General features: G+C 38.3%; 1 non-coding gene across 2 annotated transcripts; it reads right to left on the minus strand.

Moving 5' to 3' along the window:
- Positions 1-4,483: 4,483 nt before the first annotated feature.
- LOC117599399 (uncharacterized) lies at positions 4,484-9,430 on the minus strand. Of its 2 annotated transcripts, none has more exons than XR_008304583.1 (7): positions 9,318-9,430; positions 7,470-7,583; positions 7,137-7,256; positions 6,971-7,036; positions 5,755-5,860; positions 5,540-5,598; positions 4,484-5,203 (listed from the first exon to the last, which is right to left on the minus strand). It is a non-coding gene; the product is annotated as an uncharacterized LOC117599399 (transcript). The 2 variants fall into 2 exon arrangements; XR_008304584.1 differs by having other exon boundaries at positions 7,465-7,583.
- Between the last annotated feature and the right edge of the window lie 9,971 nt (positions 9,431-19,401).

Here is a 19,401-nt window from a genome sequence, read left to right on the forward strand (position 1 = left end):
ACATGATTCCACTGACCAGGCCACCGTCTTCCATTGCTCCAGGGTCCAGTTCTGATGCTCACTTGCCCATTGTAGGCACTTTCGGAGGTGGACAGGGGTCAGGATGGACACTCTGACAGGTCTGTAGCTATGCAGCCCTATACACAACAAGCTGCGATGCACTGTGTGTTCTGACACCTTTCTATCATAGCCAGCATTAACTTTTTCAGCAAGTTGTGCTACAGTAGCTCTTCTGTGGGATCGGATCAGACAGGCTAGCCTTCGCTCTCCACGGGCATCAGTGAGCTTTGGGCACCCATTACCCTGTCGCCAGTTCACTGGTTGTTCTTCCTTGGACCACTTTTGGCAGGTACTAACAACTGCATACCGGGAACACCCCACAAGATCTGCTTATTATGTTATTCACTTCACCTGTCAGTGCTTTTAATATTATGGCTGATTATATATATGTATTTCCCACCCTCAGTGTGACCCTCAATGTGTGTAATTACAATGAATAAAAATTAAGTGAAAAACAATCAGAAATATTTTGGGGAAAAATAAGAAAATAAAAAAGTTACAATAACCGATAATAATAATTATTCAGATTAGCCCCAAATAAAGACCAGCTGTTTCTGTAGCAACTTGACATCTTCTTGGTTTGCTCTGACTGCTGAAGCCATGGTCTGCAAAGAGCCGACAAAGCATGTACAGGGTCTCACTGTTCAAGGAATCAATCAGACGAGGGGTACAAAAATTTTTCCAAAATACTAGATGTACCATGGAACACCGTGAAGGCCATCATCAACAAGTAGAGAAAATGGAGCACCACAGTGACATTATCAAGAACAAGACATCCCTCCAAAATTTACAAAAGGACAAGACAAAAGTGGCTGCCATATGTCTTCATTCTTCATATGTCTCGGCTATGGGGTTAGATGGAAGCCCTTTCTCACAAAAAACATCCAAGCCCAACTAAATCACCCCAAACCATGTGGCAAAATGTGTTGTGGTCTGATGAAACCAATTCCAAAAGGTATAATAATTCCATGATTCCAAACGGTATGTTTGGTCCAAAAAAAAAAAAAGCACATCAACAAAAGAACACCATACCCATGGTGAAGCATGGTGGTGGCAGCATCATGCTTTAGGGCTTTTAACAGGGGGTGTGTAGTGCAAATGACTAATAAACAATATGACTAATATCATGATCAGCACCAGTCACCAATTACCTCTGGGCTAATTGTCTACATGCTTTTATTTGGTGAGCAAAGAACTGCCTTGCAGAAGAGTACATTGCTAAGTTCAAGGAGCAGGAAGAAAGATGACTGCAACAATTTTCATTCATTCGTTCACTGTCCTTCCTCTTTTCCTGGTGTACAGCCCAGATTTCTCTATCTCCACTTGCAAAATGTGGGAAGATTTGGGAGGATGGGAAAAACTATTTATTCTGGTTTAAAAGTGTACATGCATTGCCATTTTTTCACTAGATTAAAATAGGGGTTGTAGTTTTTATCTCGGATTAGCTGTGTTCATATTAACTGTGTTCATATTAACTAAACCTACTTTTAAGACCTTGTTCTAGGATTTTTGTCCTATCTTCACAATTTTGGTGTCAAACTCCTCAGCAGAGTGTGCCCCTCAATAATGATCAAAACTGTGTTGACGTTTGTTAACAATATTGCTGCCATAAAGCAAACAATTCTAATGAGGTGGAGCCTAACTTACTGAAACAGCTCTAACACATGACTGTTTGCATGGATTTGCAAGAAACCTGATACTTATATACAGGACAAGATGCTGTGGTCATGTGCAAGTTTGGGGCATGGCCATGCATAAGGGGTAGAGCTAAGGTCAGATAACTTATTCTCTTAGGTCAGATAACCTTATGTCCGAATGAGTTGAAACTTGGTGTACTACATCTCTGAGCTAATTTGCAAGTGGGTCTTTGATGATGACCTAACTGTATATATATATATATATATATACAGTTAGGGCCAGAAGTATTTGGACAATGACAGAGTTTTTCAGGACTTTCAACCTGAAGGTTGTGGGTTCGAGTCTCAGGTCCGGCAGGGATTGTAGGTGGGGGGAGTGAATGACCAGCGCTCTCTCCCACCCTCAATACCATGACTGAGGTGAGACCCTTGAGCAAGGCACCGAACCCCCAACTGCTCCCTGGGCGCCGCAGCAAAAAAGGCTGCCCAGTGCTCCGGGTGTGTGTTCACTACTGTGTGTGTGCACTTGGATGAGTTAAATGCAGAGCACAAATTCCGAGTATGCGTCACCATACTTGGCCACAAGTCACTTCACTTCACTTTTATACACCACCACAATGGATTTGAAATAAAACAATCAAGATGTGATCAAAGTGTAGACTTTCAGCTTTATTTTAAGAGGTTCCACAAAAATATGGCATTTACCATTTAGGAATTACAGCCATTATAAGCAAAGTACTTCCATTTTCAGGGGCTCAAAGGTATTTGGACAAAGTGACATAATTGTATAATATAACCATAATTTTAATACTTGGATGAAAATCCTTTGCAGTCAATGACTGCCTGAAGTCTGGAGCCCATGGACATCACCAAGTTCCCACTGAGTTTCCTCCCTGGAGATGCTTTGCCAGGGCTTCAATGCAGCCACCTTCAGGTGCTGCTTGTTTGTATGTATTTCTGCCTTCACTCTTGTCTTCAGTAAGTGAAAAGCATGCTCTATTGGGATCAAGCGACTGACTTGGCCATTGAAGAATATTCCATTTCTTTGCCTTCAAAAGGTCTTGAGTTGCTTTCGCAGTATGTCATTATCCTCCTGCACTGTGAAGCGGCGTCCTATAAGTTTTGTAGCATTTGGCTGAATGTGAGCAGAGAGTATAGCCCTATACATGTCAGAATTCATCTTGCTACTTCTGTCAGCAGTCACATCATCAATAAACACCAGTGAGCCCATTCCATTGGCAGCCATACATGCCCATGCCATAACACTGCCTCCACCATGTTTGACACATGATGCACATGATATGGTATACTTTGGATCATGAGCTGTTCCTTTCTTTCGCCATACTTTTCTCTTCCCATCATTCTGCTACAAGTTAATCTTCGGTTCATCAGTCCAAAGAATCTTATTCCAGAACATGGGAGGCTTTTTTAGATGTTTTCTGGCAAAGTCTAATCTGGCTTTCCTGTTCTTGAATGTTACCAGTGGTTTGTACTTTGTTGTAAACCCTCTGTATTTACATTCATGAAGGCGTCTCTTGATGGTAAATTTTGACAATGATACGCCTACCTTCTCCAGAGTATTCTTGACTTCTGTTGATGTTCTGAAGGGGTTTTTCTTCCCCAAGGAAAGGATTCTGCAATCATCTACTTTAGTTGTCTTCCATGGTCTTCCAGGCCTTTTGGTGTTGCTGAGCTCGCCAGTACATTCCTTCTTTTAAGAATGTACCAAATTGTTGATTTGGCCATTCTTAAAGTTTTTTTTTATCTCTCTGATAGGTCTCTTTTGTTTTTTCATCCTAATGATGGCCTCTTTCACTTGCACTGAGATCTCCTTGGACTTCATATTGGTAGCTCCAGTCGAACAGCTGCCAAATGCCAACTCAATACCTGGGACTCAGACCTTTTATCTGCTTCATTTGTCTTGAAGTAACGAGGGAATGGACCGCACCTGGCCAATTAACTTCTTGTCAGCCAATTGTCCAAATACCTTTGAGCCCCTGAAAACAGAAGAACTTTGCTTAAAATGCTGTAATTCCTAAATGGTAAATGCCGTATTTTTGTGGAACCTCTTAAAATAAAGTCTACACTTCGATCACATCTTGATTGTTTTATTTCAAATCCATTGTGGTGGTGTATAAAGGCAAAATCACAAAAACTCTATCATTGTCCAAATACTTCCGGACCTAACTTTATATATATATATATATATATATATATATATATATATATATATATATATATTGGACAAGATTCAGCTGCAAAGTTTAGTAAATACACAGACTAATTAAAGGGTAAACGGAAACAGGTGAGACTAATCCTGACACATTCGGGAGACAACCGATGACAATACAGGGTAGGAGCCAGGACATGAATCAAAACAAAAACTCACGTGGCGATGTAAACGAAACATAACCCGGAAGCGTGTGGTCGCGCTGCCCGTGTTGTGCCGAAAAAAGCATCCCTGCCGCGAAATGCACCCCTGTCGCGGGAACGCGCATGTGGAGATAGACGCCTCACAACGGAAAGAAAAGGAATAACAGCCGCCATTATCATTAGCGTTCGCATTCTACGTCGCATTTGTTCTCGTTAAAGTCCACATATAATTAGTAAGTATGGTGGAATATTGTTTAACAAGTGTGTAGCAACAGGGTGAGGACTAGGCATGCTGGCTTAAAATACACTAGATGTTCTCAGCGTGTTAAATATTACTGTTTGTTTGGATTATTTCAGTCTATAAAAGAAGCTTGTAAGGTGGCATATACTGTAACAGTGGATCAACAACATCATGTAACACATTGGGATTTTGTGTTTGCGTGAAATGAAAAATAAAATGTATTGACTTTTTGTTTAGATTGGATGCTATTTCAAAAATGGGCTTTTGAATAGGCTTCTTCTGAGCTCACACTTAGATAGAACAAATGTAATGCTTTTCACGGCGAGCTCCTTTGTCAGGAAATGCAGCCCCTCATATCTCCCTGTAGGAAAGTGCCACAAACATGAAACTCACCCACTTCACCACATCGGCCCTACCACTATACCCTCCAAATTATTTGACACTGGCACCAACATTTTCACCAACTCCCACTGAGATAGTGTTATATGAATGAAAGTTTTAAGCCTAGTGGTTGAACATATTCACCCATATTCATTTTTTTGGGAAATGTATACACAAACTCGTTGGGAGCATACACAAATTTTATTGTAATAAAGTACTGAAAACCATCTCAGTTTTTTTTTTTTAATGAATTAACTTTTGTAAAAAAAATTTTAATAATAAATATTAAATATAGAAATAAAAATGAAATAACACAATTAAATAATAAAAATTAAATTTACTAAGTAATAAATTAAATACTATCAAAATACTGTTGTCGCAGGTAATAAATAAAAAGACAGTACAACAAGGGACACCATTGTGCACATGCCGGACACAAGTACTCCTCATCCACTGGAGGCCTGTTCACGCATTCATGGTGGTACCACCTTTCACAGCCATCACAGCAAACCTGGGAAAACAGGGTCATGTAGTGGTCTGTATGTTTTGAATTGTAGGGTATCTCTAAATACAGTATACGTGATTTCTGGATTAACTGACTGCTAATATTCTTACTATTCCTTTGATTTTTGGAAGTTCTCACCAACATAATGTTCTGACTACAGTTAGAAATTAGTAACATCATACCTTGTATAAAGTAAGTAATCACATTTCTTCATAGAATTAGCACAATATTAATTATGCAAAGTAGATGATGCAGAAAATGTGGTAATTATGACTGCAACCCTAAAAAAGGTCAGTAAAAAATCCTTTTCATTTTTTACATTTTGCAATGTGAATAAATTACCCATTATGCTTCATCCTGGTCCTCCATTCCACAATAAAAGCACAGACTGCTTAGATCATCTGTTAGGACAAACAGTATTCAACAAATATATTCACACTAATACAATTTGCATTGCACAGCACTAATTAAATACAGTAGCTGCATATTTACGATATAAAATGCATAAAACCAACAACATGAAGTGATTGACAATGTTGAGCAAAAAGGAAACAGACCAGATTCTCTGAGGAGGGAAGTGGCTATGTCCAGCCTCAACTTGTCCACTGCCTTCTGCGAAGTGTCAATATTTATTGCCTGCCACTGTAAAATTTTCTCTGCAAACTGAAGATAAAGATTTAATTAGCTGAATGGCACAATGAATGCATGGCCTATAATTTTTTTTAATTAATTACATTATTTATTTTCTCATTAAAGTATTTAATTTCATGTTTTCTTTATAGTCAGGTATTAAATATAGTGTGCAGTATAGAATTATCACATTTAATATTTCTCTTCATTTTTGTGAAACTGCATTTTTCCATCTTAAAAACATATCTAAACTATGCCATATGCTCTCAATGTCAAATGCAGAAATGTTAATTAATGCATTCATGACCTCAAGGCTAGATTATTGTAATGATTTACTGGGTGCTTACTCTGCACGCTTAATAAACAAACTCCACCTGGTTCAAAATGCAGCCACTAGAGTTCTTACTAGAACCTCTTATCGCATTATAGTCCTTCATGCCTGCTGTGATCTCAAAACTCTGGCCAGCTGAATATACCTTGAATATCAAATATAAATTTTACGCTAAAATTAGTCTGTCTGTTTCATTGTTATTCTGAGGTCACCATAGTCATCTGGATCCAGTCTGTATCCAGTCCAGATGATCACAGTAATCACCCATTATACATCTTTATAGATGAACTGGACTAATTCCATAATTGTAATTCCAAAAAATGGACTGTTTATTATTGTCCTCTTTCTTGAACTGTTTTACAGCAGAACTGAATGATGTTTGCATTAAGACATTACTTTTATGTGTATGACTGTAAAGCTGCTTTGAACAATCTTATATTATATAAAGCAATATATAAATAAAGGTGACATGACACCTCAATAAAACCTCCATCAGGATGTATAAAAGCAGGTCAAGATCTTTACTGTAATTGTTACTGATGGTAACCGCATTTCACACTCACTTTTAAGGCCAGGACACGACAGGATGTGCCATCTTGCTGACATCTATGAGGGAAAATGCTGCATGTCCACCTTGACACATTGCAGCCTTTTTACAATATGGGGTATTGTAGATCAATTTTACTAACTAAGTGCATGTCTGTATGGCCCAATATAATTAGTAAATGGTTAATTATGAGGAGTTTATACAGTTCATCACTATAGATACAGAGCTAGGGTTAGTTAGGGTTGTGCAATGCTCTTGTTCTCACCACCAACATCCAACGATGGTGCTCATTCACAATTCCCGCAATAACTTTGTGTGCCATTGGATCAATCTGAAAGTAGTCACAAGAAATACAAAATCCCTGTTATTTCAAAAATGTATATTTGCAACATTTACAAAATGTGAAATTTACATTACAGTCCAGTACATACCCGTATTCTTCCAAATTTTCCCTGCCAGATTGCGGTCATTGCATAGCTGTCAATAACAGCTGCTTCACCAGCATTGCATTGGTATTTTCGAATAAGCAGTGTTAAATATGCATTGATCACCTATGAAAAATTGTCACACAAATGACATTATGTGTTAGACAGATTCATTGTAATACTATCAACTGTATTGTTGTTGTAGTGTTGCTGAAGTTCCTTGCATGACTTAAGGTCTTTGTGTTGCAATACAGTGTGTTGTGTGTCATTTTTGAAATACTAGGCATTAGGGAGTGGAAAGTGATAATTCTGGACAATAACAAAAAAAGGATACCTCACTCTCAAGCTCCTTGTTGGGACCAGTCTTCTCAATATCCCAATAAAACAGTTTGTATGCGTCAACTTTGGAAAGAAGTACATGCACATCTTTCCCTGCCCATGTCTCATGCACATCTAAAAAAACACAGTAAAACATTATACTGTATAACATTATTAATGGGATAGGGCACGCAAAATGAATTCTGTCATCATTTACTGAAGAATGCGGGAAACAGATCATTCTGACACCTGTTGAAAACATATATAAATAAATAAGAGTAACTATCTGCTTGCATTTTTCTGTCACTTCAAGAACCTTTATGCTCCCACATATTCCCGCACACTTTACCCTCTGTAGTGTGTGAAACTCCAAATGATTTAACCTGCACAGTGTTATTTTAAAACACTGAAAGCTGCAACTTGGGGTGAGATTCCAAAAATGAAATGTATGGAAAAACAAGATTCTCAGCTCAGAGAGCCTTACAAATTATGTCAGAAGAGAGAGAAGCTTTGAAAGACAAAAATGAGGAGAAATGAGTATACAATATACATGCATCAAGTGTCATCTCGGGCTTTGTTATTTGCTTATTCCAAATAAACATTATTTATTCCACCCATGTCTTGATTAGAATTTTTTTTTTCATTTCTTATGTTTTCACAAAAAACAAAGTAGCACTTTCATGGATCAATGTGATCTAGAAGATTTAAATGGCATATATTAACCATATATGCTGTCTACATTGCTTGTAATTGAGATCAAATCAACATCTGTTAAGTATTTTTACATAGATTATTATGGCTCTATTGCTTTATAAACACAATAATGTGGGTCCAGCACACCCGTGAATACTGGGTCTCATTCACACACATTTCTCGAGGATCGGGCGAGAGCGCGTCTGCAAACAGCGGCATGTTTGACGAGAGAAAAGCGCGTGCGGAAAGCCCTTATATGGAGATAGCTTGCTCTGCTGTTAACGTCGCGAAGTTGTCGCTACCGTTTTCCAGGGTCTTATGGGAATCCCACAAATGTGACGTCACACTGGTATAATGACAATGTAATAATATAGGCTACAATAAATGCATTTAGCATATCATGCTGTTTATATGTACAGAAATTATAATAAAATTACTTCACATGACTAACATATCTTCATTATAATATATTTATTTATCATCATATTACAGTGTAATTATGTAAACTACATTAAAACTGTTACACTAAACGTAAAGACAAATGCAGTTATTATGTAGGCTACTTATGCCTACATTTCTATTGATTTCATATGCAAATAAGCAGATGCAATTGAGTGTAAAATAAATTTCGTGTAAAACTACAGTAACATATTGAACAATATATTCATAAGAGTAATATATTCATTACAGAAATATATGCATTAAAAAGGGTTGTGTTTCTCAAAGCCTCAAATAATTTGGAGGGTATAGTGGTAGGGCCGATGTGGTGAAGTGGGTGAGTTTCATGTTTGTGGCACTTTCCTACAGGGAGATATGAGGGGCTGCATTTCCTGACAAAGGAGCTCGCCGTGAAAAGCATTACATTTGTTCTATCTAAGTGTGAGCTCAGAAGAAGCCTATTCAAAAGCCCATTTTTGAAATAGCATCCAATCTAAACAAAAAGTCAATACATTTTATTTTTCATTTCACGCAAACACAAAATCCCAATGTGTTACATGATGTTGTTGATCCACTGTTACAGTATATGCCACCTTACAAGCTTCTTTTATAGACTGAAATAATCCAAACAAACAGTAATATTTAACACGCTGAGAACATCTAGTGTATTTTAAGCCAGCATGCCTAGTCCTCACCCTGTTGCTACACACTTGTTAAACAATATTCCACCATACTTACTAATTATATGTGGACTTTAACGAGAACAAATGCGACGTAGAATGCGAACGCTAATGATAATGGCGGCTGTTATTCCTTTTCTTTCCGTTGTGAGGCGTCTATCTCCACATGCGCGTTCCCGCGACAGGGGTGCATTTCGCGGCAGGGATGCTTTTTTCGACACCTGTTGCTTAAGCGCGCTGAGCACTTCTGCATTCAGTAGGTAAATACCTGACAGTATGGAATCCATTTTATATTATTGTTATAATAATATAAATGCATTACAATGAGAGCATATTATTTGTCTAACAAAAATACATACACAGAATAACTGATTGCAAAGATGTCTTTGCGTGTATAACATATAATTTCCCCTAAATACATATGCAAACAAAACCCAAATGCAAATGCTTTTATTTTTTATTAAAAACTGAGTAATACACACAATTATAATATGTGTGAGTAATACTCATAATTATAATATAGAATATAAAAAACAGATTTATGTGATCCTATGGAAAACTATTTAATTTCATACGTTTATTAATATTAGTCATTTATCCATCATGTAAGTTTTAGTTTTTCAAAGAAAGTCTTTGTTTTATTTCTCATGTCATTTTAGATAATTGGTATCAATCTCAGACATTTGTTAATTAGTTTGCAGGTGATCTTAATTAAAGGGAAACCTGCTTAAAGAGGTTGTTCCACATTACTAAGCAAGTAGATCTCATGCAATATGGGAAGGAAGAAAGATCTTTCTGAAGATCTTGTGTGAAATAGTGCAATGTCTTGCAAAAGGCATGAAAACAAATGATATTTTGTGAAAACTGAATAGAGATCATCAAACTGTGAAAAGATTTGTGAGTGATTCAGACAAATTCTGTCAGATAAAGAAAAGGAAAGGAAAGTTTCTGTGAGAAAAAAAATGGTATTAAAAGGGTAACTATAAAAGGCCATTGTTGAGCAGCAAAAGGTATCTGAAGCTGCTGGTGTCTGTGGACTCCCAAGAACCTCTTGATGCAGGAGCCTTCAGAGGCTGGTGGTTGTGTATAAAGAGTTCTGGATGTTTGGTGAGTGGCCACCCTGCTCCAGCAAGACTGTGACATGAGCAAGGAGGTGTCAGAGTGATGATTTGGGTTGGAATATTGGGAAGTGAGATGGTAGGTCCCTTTACAGTCCCAGAAGGTATCAAAATGACCACTGTAAGACATATGGAGTTCCTAAATGACCATTTTCTGCCATGGTATTATAAGAATTGTGCTTTCTGAAATAAAATAATTGTCACGCAGGACAATGCACCATCCCATGCTGCAAAAAACACCATTAACTCCTTGGGTGCTATGGTCATAAAAGGAGGGGAAAAAATCATCGACCATCATTCCCTGACCTCAAGCCCATTGAGAATCTGTGGAACATCCTTTAAAGGAAGATCTATGAGGGTGGGCGGCAGTATGGATCAGAAAGTTGTTAAACTCGTCTCAAAGAAGGGCTCATATATTAATATGTAACTTGAATTGTAAATATGTTTTTTGTTTTAAATTGTATGGTTTTTTTTTTGTTTTTTTTTTGTAAAATGATCTGTCCATGCAGCACATATGACAGATTTCTGTTTTGAGTTCATTATGACCCATTGAATGTTTTCAAACTGCACTCTGCATAATTATTTGAAACAACGTATTTTGTGTTCTTTTTAAAATATCAATAAAGCCGTTGTAATTATCAGTTCTTTCTCTTGTAATGACATCCACATTGTAATATAAGTGTTGAGGATTTTAAAAAAAATCCTTAATCATACTGACTATTTAGGAAAAAACAAACAAAAATGCCATGTGCATAATAATTTGGAACATGGTGTATATTCTGAATTCACACATTTATGTTGGTAATCAGAAGTCTAGCGCATCTGATAAATAGAATCGGCCTGTGACCTGAACCTGAGATGAAGTAATTCTCACAGTCCTAGAGTGTCATTATATGTTCACCATATATGTATTTCCTTTCCTGTTAAACATTTGGTCATTCATGTTAATTTTATCTTTATTTGACCAATAAGCAACAAGTTCTTTCTCTACCTATAACCAATCCCGAAACACTAGCCCTGCGCAGTGAATTAGTTAATTGCATGTAACACCTTGGTCGTTGGAGTTCTTCTCCTTGGCAGTGAAGAGAATACATATATTACTTTGTAGTCAACTGTGTCTCTGTGAGTTTAACTTTTTATTTGTCTTCAGAAGGTAATGTTTTACACCACAATCCTTTATGCATCTCTCTTCCTCCGACTCAGTAGGATCCAGAAGGAGGGGTTCTTCATTGTTCCAGCTGTGTGTAGAACTGTGTAGAAAAAAGACAGATACAATAGAATGAACGTGTGGCATCAACATAACGTGCAAATTTTAAAGCAGTATTTAAGGGTCAGCTTATGGATAATCAGTAGAAAACAGGCCAATCCACGGCCCTGTCTAATAACCCAGTTTATTTAGTGAGGAGACATTTTAATGTAATTGGACTTAATTATGAGCCACTATGACATAACAGGGTTGTCCAAACTACTGACATTTTTAAATTGCTTGAGAGATATTTAAAAAAAAATTAAGAGTTGGCCCACTATTAAGAAAGCTTAAAAATTAGGTTCCTAATTTGAACACTATTAAATGAGAACGAATCTGAAATTATGGCTGCATTAATGTCTCCGAGCTGCTGGCAGCAGGAAAGACAGGAGCAAAAAAATAAATAGAACATGAATGCAAAGATTACAGGTGCATTGGCAGAATTAATATTTTTCACTGAATTCAGAGGGAAGTTTGTTTAGTTTGTCAGCAATCAGTTGCTTTAACGGACAGTTGTTTTTTTATGTTTGTTTTTCTAATGATGCTGAACAAGAGCTAACTGAGGTCCAAGATGCGACATGCCTCCAATCTCCCCAAGACCTGACAGCAATTCTTCGCTCCCAGGCACATAACTCCCATTAGATTTATTAATTTGTGAGTGAAATTATTATTTACACAACTCTGTCAGGCATTTAGCATAAAGTGCTTAAAACCCACATACTGAGGTGAACAAAAATGTAGAATTATTGGTGATAAATTTTATTAGAGAGCCTGTGGCCAGTGACTGCAATTTTTTTTCTTCTTCTGACTCCAAAGAAAAATTTGGAAACACCCATCTTAACAAATAAGGAAAAAGATTGTTATAAATGTGTGTTTACCAATAGTTCTGACTTTTACATTTGCCACATTTACTTTTGGGCAGGGAATTTACTTTTGGCCAAGTGCTGTATGGAGCTGCAGTAGGTAGTGTTGCTGCCTCAGAGCTCCAGGGTCCTCAGTGTGATCCTGAGCTTGGGCTCTCTGTGAATAGTTTTGCATGTTCTTCCTGTGTCCGTGTGGGTTTCCTTCAGATTCTACAAATCCCTCCCCCTCCAATAAACATGACAGTAAATGGCTACAATAAATTGTAGTGTTGTGGACTGGTCCTGGTCTTGAGACCACAAATCAGTGGTCTCGGTCTTGTCATAAACTCAGGTGAAATTTTACTCATTCTTGCCTTGGCCTACAAGGAGTCGAAGTAACAAGTACTTTGCAAGGTTCTCATTATAGTACAAAATGTAAATTTTGTCTATCTCTGCATGTGGAGTTATATAGGGCCTATAAATTTCAAATGACTATGTTTCAAAATATTTCATTTTCTTATGTTCAAACTAATATAGCACAAGTCCTTATAATGCACAGCTGTGTGAGCCAAAATAAATTCTAGTTTTTAATGCATTTTATTTACCTGCAGTGTGCTTAAATCAAAGGAAATGTGCTTTGATTTGTAAATCTTTACATGTGCTGTTGCATTTTTTTTAAAAAAATTTTTTTTGTATAATTAGCAAAATCACTGTGATTTCATTTACCTCACGCATGCTCCCTAAACCCCCTATGTATTGATTTAAAATAGGATTACTACAGCACTTGCTATAAGAATGGGCTATGCATAACATGTCCTGTGTATGTCCTGTGTACTTATTTGTGCAAAATGATATTACCAAAGATGTGTTATTTTAGTTAATTTAAGAGAAATTTCATGTCAGGTTATGAAGTTACTATAACCAGCAGATCACCACATCTGAGCATCTTGTCTCGGTCTTGACATGGACTCGGCCATGTGTGGTGTTGGTTTTGTCTTGGTCATGCCCCTCTGTCATATTTGGTCTTGACTTGGACTCCATTGGCTATGGTCTTGTCTTGACTCTGTCTCGGCTACAGTGGTCTTGAACCCACCACTATTACATTGCCTGTCCATGATTGTGGGCACTTCGTCTTAAAATAGTCCAAAGTTATCAACAAAGGGCTGGTGTGGAAAAGGTTTTTATGGCAAGTGTTATCAAAACCAATTTTGTGTTTATACAACATTCATGTTCTGTGTATGAATAATTTGTCATTTCACTGTGTACATGTCCAATTCTCACATTTTGCCCTATATAAAGTAGGCAGGAGTAAGTTGAGCAAAACTAAACTAATGAGCAGTAACCACTTCATCCTGGTCAGGGTTCCAGTGGATCCAGAGCCTATCCTGGGAGAATACGCCCTGAGTGGGATACCAGTCCATCACAGGGCAGCATACACACACACAAACATTTTATGGATAGACAACACTATGTAACAATTTTTGTTCCTTGGTAATAAGTGTTATTTTAAATTGCTTATGCCTCAAAAGTATAGAAAATAGCTCTTAATCCCTTCAAACTTTGCTTTTGTGACCAGGACATTGGTATTTTGAAATTTACCTATTTTCATTGAGAAACTGGGCAGATTTAGTGAATTTAATTTATTTATTCAGGCTCTGCTTCTGCCACAATGTGGCCAATCTGTTCAAGGCAATGCCTGTAGCTCGAAGGAGTTAGCTTCATTGACAGCTGATCCAGGAGCCTCAAAGCCATGCTGCTCCATAACAGGAACAAGTACCCATCTCTTCCCCTGGTTCACTCAGTGTACCTTGAAGAGGATTACAACAGCATCAAGACATTGCTGGATGCCTTGAAGTATGATGAGTATAGCTTGGAGGTCATCGGAGACTCCAAAATGGTGGAAGGTGCTGATGCCACCACTGCACATCAAAGTGGGCCTTATGAAGCAATTTGTCACAGCTCTAGATTAGGAGTAAGCAGCCTTCAAGTACCTTCAAGACTTCTTTCCTAAGCTGCCAGAGGCAAAGTCAAAGCCGGTGTCATCATTGGACCACAGATAAAGAAGATCCTGGAGTGTAAGGAATTCCCCAAGAAGCTCACTAGGAAGGAGAAAGTGGTCTGGTGCAGCTTTGTGTCAGTGGTTCGGGGCTTCCTGGGCAATCACAAAGCCAAAAACTATGTGGAGCTGGTTCAGACTCTGGTGAAGAACTATGGCACAATGGGCTGCAGGATGTCTCTCAAAGTCCATATTCTTGATGCTCATCTTGATAAATTCAAGGAAAACAAGGGACTTCTAAACCTCTCTAATTTTTGTGTAACTGTAATATCAGAATCAGAATCAGAATTAGCTTTATTTGCCAAGTGTGTGCGTAGACACACAAGGAATTTGTTGTGGTTTTTTAAGGTGCTCTTGGTACATACATGCATATATACATACATATCTGACATGAGAACAGAAAACATTTAAATAGTAAGACTTAACAATAAAAAATAATAATGTGTATGAATCTGGAACAGAAGATTTATGTACAGATTTATGCAATTATTTACTCTATATACAGCTGTATAAATAAAGAGATATGGATATGTATTTACATAATACTTGAGAAAGAGGCAGTAATTAGAGATGGAGGATGAATTCCAGAAATGAATTACAAAAAACACAGGTGATGATTCCTGTGTTAGTTGTTTAAGCTGGAGATGGCATGGGGGAAAAAACTGTTTTTATGCCTAGATGTTCTAGTGCGCAGAGATCTGTAACGTCTGCCTGAAGGGAGGAGTGCAAACAGGTTGTGGCCAGGGTGAGAGGGGTCTGTGATGATGTTAGCTGCCCGTTTCTTCACTCTGGAGTTGTACAAGTCCTGAAGGTTGGGCAGGTGCACACCAATGATCCTTTCTGCTGTCCTAACAGTCCGTTGCAGTCTTAAATATATATAACTATAAATACATATTAATTTTGATCTGTATGTCTTTTCTTAATTTCTTAATTCTTTTCTTTTAATGTTTTTCTGACTTTATGTAAACGAAAAGACGTAAATTTGCCATTAAAAAAAGCAAAGTTTGAGGGGAATAATAGCCATTTTTCTACTCTAGTGGTATAAGCAATTAGAAAATAACACTTACTACCCAGGAAAAAAAAAAAAAAGATTACTTTAGAGCCCTAGTGTGAAGGTGTGGAGGAAGACTCGGGAGGCAGGTGGAATTTTAGCCGGGCTCAGGGCCTGCATTTATTCGGTCCACTTTCAAAACCGAAAAAAATAAATAAATAAATCTGGTCCGTCCTGGACTCACAGCTTTCGTTGTGTGTATGGGTGTGTGTGTGTGTGTGTGTGTGTGTCTGTCTGTCTCTGTCTCTCTCTCTCTCTGAGACACAAGTAGACTGGCGGTAATAAGACACAGGTAAGAATCATCCTGTGTTACCTGTAAGTTTGACCCGCCTCCTCTCGGTCCACAGCTGACGCTCAACCATGCCCCTGCTGCCACAACATACATAGTGCAATCTACTTACCAACATGTTTTTGGGAGGTGGGAGGAAACCGGAGGACCCTGGAGGAAACCCACAAGGACACATGAGAACATGTGAAACTCCACACAGCTCAGGACTGAACCATAGACACACTGGAGCTATGAGGTAACAATGCTACCCATTGCACAACTGTGCTGACCTGTTAATTAATACAGCTGTTAATTTAATTAATTTCACACAAACCTGTTTTTACACAATATCAACCATACAGTAGTATGCGCTATTGTACATTTTCATCGATTTCCCTTTTACAGAGCCATATACATTCTAGGTGCTGTTAGATTGATTGTTTAAACAATCAATAGCTCTGAATGTCTGCTCTTGGTTTGAGCCCTGGGTTTCACCTGTGAAGACTGCATTTGTTGTTAAAAAGGATAAACCAACATGAAGCCCGGAGAGCTGTCTATGGGAGAAAAGCAAGCCATTTTGATGCAGAGAAAAGAGGGAAAATTGATCAGAGCCATTGCACAAGCATTGGGCATAGCCACTACAACAATTTTGAATGTCCTGAAAAAAAAACCTGGTGTACTAACAACCAGACATGGAACAGGTTGGCCAAGGAAAACAACAGCAGCTAAAGAAGAAAAAAATCAAGGTGTTGGAATGGCCAGGTCAAAGTGCAGACCTCAACTCTATTGAGATGCTGTGGCGGGATCTTAAGAGAGCTATGCATAAACAAATGCCCTCAAAAAAATCAATGAACAGAAGCAATGTTGTAAAGAAGAGTGGGCCAAAATTTCTCCAAAATGAAGTGTAGGTCTCCCTTGTGCCACCAAAACAGCTCTGATCTATCAAGGCATTGACTCCACAAGACCTCTGAAGGTGTGCTGTGGTATTTGGCACCAAGATATTCGCAGCAGATCTTTAAGTCCTGTAAGTTGCAATTTGGGGCCTCCATGGATCAGACATGTTTGTCCAGCACATCCCACAGATGCTCGTTCGGATTGAGATCTGGGGAATTTGGAGGCCAAGTCAACACCTTGAAGTCTTTGTCATGTTCCTTAAACCATTCCTGAACAATTTTTGCAGTGTGGCAGGAAGCATTATCCTGCTGAAAGAGACCACTGACATTACGTAATACCGTTGCCATGAAGGGGGGCACTTGGTCTGCAACAATGTTAAGGTAGGTGGTACGTGTCAAAGTAACATCCACATGAATGCAAGGACCCAAGGTTTCCCATCAGAACATTGCCCAGAGCAACACACTGCCTCCACCGGCTTGCCTTCTTCCCATAGTGCATCCTGGTGCCATGTTCCCAGGTAAGTGACACACATTCACCCAGCCATCCACATGATGTAAAAGTAAATGCGATTCATTAGACCAGGCCACCTTCTTCTATTGCTCCATGGTCCAGTTCTGATTCTCACTTGCCCATTGTTGGCACTTTCGGCAATGGACAGGGTCAGCATGGGTACTCTGACTGGTCTGCGTCTACAGAGCCCTATACACAGTAAGCTGCAATGCACTGTGTGTTCTGACACCTTTCTATTATAGCCAGCATTAACTTTATCAGCAATTTGTGCTACAATAGCTTTTCTGTGGGATCAGACCACCAGAACCTATCACCAGTTCACTGGTCGTCCTTCCTTGGACCACTTTTGGCAGGTACTAACCATTGCATACCGGGAACACCCCACAAGACCTGCAGTTTTGGAGATGCTCTAACCCAGTCATCTAGCCATCACAATTTGGCCCTTGTCAAAGTTGCTCAGATCCTTACACTGGCCCATTTTTCCTGCTTCCAACGCATCAACTTCGAGAACTGACTGTTCACTTGCTGCCTAATATATCCCACCCCTTGTCAGCTGCCATTGTAATGAGATAATTAATGTTATTCACTTCACCTGTCAGCAGTATTAATGTTATGGCTGATCGGTGTATACACACACACAGTGAAAATGAAAATGCTTGTATGGCATTCTTTTTAAATTTAACGCAAAGGTCTTCCTTACAAACAAATCAATTTGGTTCACAATACTGGCTTCACAATTCAATTCAATTCTCAGAATACTTTGAACAAACATTTTGATAAAGAAAAATAACTGAAGACTCCTTTCTTATTAATCTGTATAACAAACAATATATTTTGTCTGAATAAAACTAAATATATCAAAAAAAGCTATGAACAGAGATTTTGTATAGTAAACAAAAAATGCTAAATGTTCACCATATCTTAAAATTAAATATATAAATTCTCCCGAAACTTTGATTAAAGTCCCTGACCCAGGGTAAATGATCGACTGAAACATAATGAGCTCCATAGCAGCATCTGAGGCTTCAATTTAACCAGAAATATTTTCCAGGATAATATCAGGATTATTTTTTTTAAATGCCCAAATTCTGGGGCCTTGTTCTTGGGCAATGTAGATCACAGTGGCTCAGGGCTGGTGTTATAACATGGTTGTGTAACCGTATAACCTAACCCACCATTGTGATCCAGAGCTAATCAGTAGATTGGGATCTCTGGTGTTTAAACAGTACAATTGCATTAGGTGCATAATTAATAGAATGGTGATATACACTAAGCAAATCACACATTGTCACACTTTTTTACTTTTACATTACCACATCATATGCAAAAGTGTGATTTCTGCAAAATTTTGTGACAAATACATACACAAGTTACAGAAAATTTTATTAGGTTAGACCCACACCTCTCCATAGACTGGACGTTTTATGTCAGAGAGTTTAAGTATCATAGTAGTCATTAACAGCAGCTGATGCAGTATTTAGGTTCCCTATATTTATGGGTTTGGTGTCAAGCCCGAGACTTGAATTCAGGTTAGCAGCATGAGAGTCAGACACTCTATCCATGAGCCACAGGGAAGGTGATGAACCCAACTGCGAATTTTAATGAAGATTCAAATAATAAAAAAAGAAGACACAGGAAAAAGGCAAAAACAATCTGCAAAGGTTAATCCCAAAGTTGAGTCAATAAATCCAAGAAATAATCTAATACAAAAATCCACAAAGGAAAACATCTCCTCAAAGAAGTTATCCAACAGAGAGAAAATCTCCAAAGCAAAGGTAAAAATCACAAAAGGTTTCAAAAATCCAACAGGCTGGACCAACAGAGTAACTTACAAGAGCCACAGGAGGCTGGCCTTAGCACGACTAAACACCAAGCAAAGAAACTGAGGAACAGGGCAACTTAAATAAACACAAGGGAATGAGACGCAGGTGACAGCAATAATACTCATCACAGATAGAGGGAACGCAACAAGAGGGAACGATGAGGGCCTCTAGTGGCCAAAACACAAAATAACAGGTCCAGAATCCTGATATCTGGAGGTCCTGTGCCCATCAAGTGTGCTCATTAAAATATCAGGCCATGTTCTGATAGTTCTCAGCTTAGTGTGAGCAGTGATTCAGCTGGTTTCTAAGCACCACTTTATCATACTTGGGTCCT

The sequence above is a fragment of the Pangasianodon hypophthalmus genome, chromosome 17 (assembly GCF_027358585.1).
Source record: "Pangasianodon hypophthalmus isolate fPanHyp1 chromosome 17, fPanHyp1.pri, whole genome shotgun sequence".
NCBI lineage: Eukaryota > Metazoa > Chordata > Actinopteri > Siluriformes > Pangasiidae > Pangasianodon > Pangasianodon hypophthalmus.